The sequence below is a fragment of the Panicum hallii genome, chromosome 3, assembly GCF_002211085.1.
Source record: "Panicum hallii strain FIL2 chromosome 3, PHallii_v3.1, whole genome shotgun sequence".
NCBI lineage: Eukaryota > Viridiplantae > Streptophyta > Magnoliopsida > Poales > Poaceae > Panicum > Panicum hallii.
In genome coordinates this window covers 52,931,959-52,937,721 of record NC_038044.1, presented here as the reverse complement: position 1 = coordinate 52,937,721, position 5,763 = coordinate 52,931,959, and positions in this window count along the sequence as shown.

Genomic DNA, 5,763 nt, shown 5'->3' with positions numbered 1-5,763 from the left:
CTTGCAAGGTTTGAAATTCGATTCAGGAATCGTCCGTTTCTCGCGGAGATTGAGACTGCTTAATCCCTTTGCCACATAGAGTAACAAGAGCAACTATGTGATTGCCAAAGATGATGATTTGATTAAAGATACTACCATGTTTGAGTAGATATAGGTGCTTACCTAGAATGGTTAATCAACAAGAATTCTGAAAACTAAAAGTTGAAATTAAGGATCTACTCTTTGTTGCTTTTCAGCTGAAAACTCTAACCAAAACCTGAAAAGCCTGCATAAGTCTAGGTACATGGCTAAGTATACCATGAGCGGGTAAGTCTTGCTGAGTATTAGCATACTCAATCTTGCTTTGTAACTATTTACTTCAGGTAATCTCATTGATGAACCAGCTTTCATTACACCGTGGCCCTACCCCTTGCCTGATGGTTGGTCCGTGGAGTGGGATCCGTTCCCGGCCAACACAGATTCCGCCGAATGATATCATGCCAGGGCTAGCATGATATCTGTAATAACGACGTGTACAGTGTCTATGCTTTCAAACTCCGCTGCGTTGACTTAAAACTTAAACTGTTTTGTAATAATCTCCCTTCACTGGGAACTAATGATGCTTTGTATACTTTTGTAATAAACCTGCCTGTGATGTAAAGTGTAATGGCATTTATATCTCTGGACTCGCCTTCGTGTGAGGTACCTTGTTTGATCCTGCTTTCGGTGGTTTATCAGGACGTTACCCGACAGGCCAAGGGATTATACCGTTTGAAGCATGAGGTAGCCCTCAAGAGAGGACTCGCGTACTTGAGCCGGTGTAATTCAGATTGGTGCTGCCACATAGGGTGTCACACCAATCTTGCTGATGATCTCGGCGGGATCAAACTTTCCGATCTAATTGGAAGCTACGCAAGTCATATCAAGGTAAACCCTTGCCCATCGATCAATCCTGACGATCTAATTGCCGGGATAGATTAGGTGGATGACGGCATCGCCGAATGCAGCAACCTCGTGGAAGCCGCTCTCCATCAGTCTGAACGGCGCCCTCGACATGGAACCACCCTGAGACTCCTCACTATCCTCCTGTCACCACCGGCGACATCTTCTCCGGCATTGACCGAGTCGACCAAGGTATGATAGAGTGCATCAATCTCGCAGAAACCACTCTTCAGCGCATCAATCCCAGGGAGCCGAAGGCATTCGATCACGATTTTGACAACTTCATTGGCAAACTCAAAACCCCCAGACCAAGTCCAATTCGATCTGAGGTGGTCCTACCCAAGACCCTCTCCGCATTAGAAGAGGTTTTCAATCCCCTACTACAACTCGGAGAATAAGAAGCCACCGGACGTCGGGGGACTACCATTCACGACAACCATTCGGATTTGGCTACTCACGCAACACCTATAATAGGCAGCCGCCAAAGTCTGGCAAGAGGATCAACTCGGTCGGGCAGGCTCGAGCATTGGAAGGGCATAAAGCCCTCCAAATTTCTCAAATCAAGCCCACCACGATCCATTATTGACTCTGGTGAACTCCCGTTCCAAGAAGGCAGACCTCCCACTATAACACCCTAACGATGATGACTACATCTCCGACAAATCCGGTCCAGACCCAGACTGTAACACCCTAAGGTAATTTTCCCAAATTTTAAGGAATTTATTTGGGCTTAAATAAAATTTCCAGGATTTTCTCTAATTTTTCTTGCATTTAAAGTAATTTTACAACACAAGAAAATAAAATTTATTGTAAGGTCAACATGTTTGTGCATTTATGCTGGAGCATTGTTTTCCTTGTGTTGAGTTTATAAGGTTTGAATTCGAATTTGTTTGAATTCAAATAGTTTTGTTTGAGTAGTTTGAGTATAGAAGAGGAAAAGGAAAGAAGAAGAAAGAGGAGAAGGCAGCCCAAATCCTCTACCAGCCCGGCACACTCACTTCTCCCCCTCTCTCCCCCTCGGGCCCCTTTCCTTCCCCTCTCTCACGTGGGCCGCGCCCTGGCCCAGTTCCCCCTCAGCCCGCGCCCTCTCTTCTCTCCCACTGACCGCCCGACCCCACCCGTCGGCGCCTCCCCTTTCTCCTTCCTCCCAACGCCCGATTCCCCCTCCTCTGTTTCCTTCCCCGCCGGCCGCGCTTCTGCACCTTGGGTCCACCCCTCTGCCCTACACCCGAGCCCGCATTCTGGCCCACGACTGAGCTTCCCCCTCCTCTCTAGAACCTTCGCCACCCGAGCCAGTGTCGCGCGGGTCCGTTGAGCCGATCCGTTTCCTCCGCGCGCCACGGTCCCCGCCGCGCTTTCCGCGCCCGCCGCGGGCACGCACAACCAACCTCCGCCCGGCCCTTATATGGCCCCCTCACACACCCCTGGACCCTAACACTCTGAAGCACGCGAGCCCCAGTCACCGCCACCTCTGCAGCTGCCCCTCCCGCCGCTCGGGTTCAGGTAAGCCGCACGCCGCCGCCGCGGGCAATTGCTCACCGCCGGTAGGCTATGGGCCAAGCTGACCCCCCTACACGCCTTCGCAGGACCTCCACGCGTCGGTTTCCGGTGATCAGGAGCTCGGAGACCCTCGGCAGACGCCCCTCCCACGAGCCCCGATCGCCTCCACCGCCGACCCGCCGTCGAGGTCATCACGCCGCCGCGTTCCAGACTGTTCCGCACCTTGGTGAGCACCACAACTTTCCCCCGGACCTTTAGCGCTAGCTGTCGAGGATCGTAGGCCACCGTAGGCACGGGACCGCGCGCACGCCAGCGAGCTCTGTCGACCCGAGCCGCCCTTGCCGTGGCGTGAGCCGTTGCGACCCCTGTGGACCTGCGCCAACTGCCCAGGTGGATTACGCGTGTCGCAAGCATCCTCCCGGGCCTGATCCCGTCCGAAATAGGGCCCGGAAGGCCGAGATCGGCCATCTCTGGCGAGTTGCCGCCGCGGGAGTGGTCGCCGGCGAGCAATCGCCGCCCCGGGCCCCCCTTTTCCCCTGAGCCGTCCAATCGGTGTTGAGCGCGTGAGATTAGATCGAGCTCGAGGCAGATCTGAGCCGTGAGATTGAGATCCGAGGGACCCAAATCGTGCGTACCGGTTCACCCCTGTGATTGAATCTGAGCCGTCCGTCTTCGATCTAGCGCACCATATTGGAGCCGAGGTAAGAGAGGGTCCGGAGCGTAGGATCAAGATCCAACGGCTGTTAGGCGCGCGTACCCCTTCGCTATTAGGATCTAATCTGGGCTGTAGATGTTAGATCCGGCGGCCCAGGTTAAAGCGTACCGGTTCGGCTCGCTCGTTTTGCTAAAGAGTCCCTGCCCTTTCGGGAAATCAACCCGCGGTCCACCCTTAGTTCAAAACTATTTGCACTCAAGTCCTGTTTTACTCGTGTAGACCCCTGAGCTTTCCAGTTTTAGTGGCCGCCGTCCAAGCCCCGGGTTTTTACGTGCTAGCCCCTGTGTCTACCCTTTAATTACGTTGAGGTCCCTGGTTTTTGTCCAGAACCCCCCTGTGGTTCAGTTTTTCTCGTAGATAGGTCCCTGGATTTTGTTTCAAGCGTAGTTTTCGCGTCTTAGATCCGTTTTAGGTGTTCTTTATATCCACGCGATCGTTGTAACGCGTAGAATAGTTCTAGGTTAGTTTGGTGTGCTGTTCTATTGTATTGGTGTACTGTTTTCTTATAGTTTGCTATTGGTTGTGCATGTGTGTATGTGTGGGCTATGCTTGATGATCGTGAGTAGACGCGGAGCCTTTGGACGAGTACCAGGAGTAGCCATCTTCCGAGCAGTTCGAGCAGCAGCCAGGAGAGTACGAGGAAGGCAAGTATAACATGAACATCCTATCACCTTTAAATACAATTTCATACTGCATTTTAATTCTGTATACCTATAAGGATTTCCTAGCCACCTTTATCCTTATATATTTATCCTTGGGTTGCATTGTGGTTAGTTTTGCTAGGTGCTGCGCTCTCACATATGTTGGTCCTTTTTAATTAATTTGATTAATGGTCTTATGCAACTTAATCCTGAGAGTGGCTCTCTGTGCTGTGTGCTTGAGTGGCTCACGTTTTCTTAAAATATGTTTTTGTTAGAAACATGGTTTAGGGGGCCAGCACGGTGCTTAGTGCTTGGTTGGCCACTCTCCATAAGGACCGGTTCATAGAGCGACAACCTGGGACAACCGCGCAACCACAAGACTGGAATGGGACGGTCTTGACTTACTAATTAGGTCGTGTTGGTTCGGGAGTAACTTACCTGCGTGGGCAAGAGGGGTGGTAAGCTTCAATGGTCCCTGCTCCTCCGACTTGGTCTGTGCTGTGCGCTTGTACCCCCGGAGGTGGGCCCCATCGTCGCTGATCCAGAATCCTTAGCGGTTACACCTTACCAACGTGTCCTTTGTAACGGTCTCGTAGTGTGCTTGCTAGCCATCTCACCTAAGGAAGTGTGATGAACAACTAGCGTAGCTCACGACTTGTGGGTAAAGTTGTGCAACCTCTCGAGAGTGTAAAACTGATATATCAGCTGTGCTCACAGTCATGAGCGGCCCAGATCCTCCGTCTGATTAGTGGGGTTATCAACCTTTGATTAGGGAGGTTCCCCGGGTGGTTTTGGTTCGGATGGTTCTCAGTAGTTCTTAACTAATATTGACTAATTTCTTATGCAATCTGGGTTATGGTAACTCATCCATTTGTAGTAAATAGTTTTAGTAAAATTTGCCAAGACTAAAAGCTAATGCAGTTGAGTCAGCCAACCTTAGAGCCTCATAGTTTGTGTTATACTTGTTGAGTACTAGTTTGTACTCACACTTGCCTCTCTACTCTTCCGTTCTCTTGGATATCTTCGACTGCTGCTCAGTGCCCGGCAACGTGGAGGACTACGTCAGCGGCTTCGACGACTTCTAGGCGTTTGTCTCCCAGTCGATGTCCCTGTAGCGCCCTACTCTTCATGTATCTCTTTTACGCTTCCGCAACTCTTGAACCGATTTTTGATTCGATTGTAATAAAATAATTCCTTTACGATTTATTTACGATTTATATTATTGTTATACGTGATATGTGTTATGATATCTTGATGATTCTGTTGTATATATGCGTGACTTGATCCTGGCGCATATATGATTGCTCGATTTATGTTCTTTATAAATCGGGTGTGACAGGATTGGTATCAGAGCCATATCGACTGTAGGACGAAGCCTAGATAGAATTGGTCGACTTTAGAACTTCTTTTCTCTTGCCTTACTTCCGCAAATCTTCAAACATCATTTCCTACTTCTATTCCTTGAGTCTTAAGCCCTTGATTTGCTATCTCTCCTCTGTCTCTTCTGTAAAATAGCTTGAGTTTTCCGTAGACGCTGGCCTGAGTAGTCTAACCCTATAAGCTATAAGTTTAGGTTGTCCCGATGAAAATACGCTAGAACGAGTGTGTTAGTCGAGTGGTGTGATAAACTCGACTAAGTTGTGCATATTGAATGTTTGTTATTGTGCAAATGTTTGATTTCGATTTTTGGTTGATTGCATAGTCTAGTAGTTAAACTTGTTCATGCAAATTGACCCTAACCCAACTTGAACTAAATAATAAAATCGAGTTAGAACATTGGGGGTAAAACCTACATTCTTTTTCTCTCTGTCATATCCTTCTGAAGTTTCATTTCCGCAGCTGCACAATATCTCGTTCTCATAAAAATTTCGTTTGTTGCAATCAGATGGTGAACACCAGGCGCACCGGTTCCGGTTCTGACCAGCAGGAGCAGAACAACTAGAGTACTGGTCAGCCGCTGCCGATGCCGCCACCACTGACCCCGGA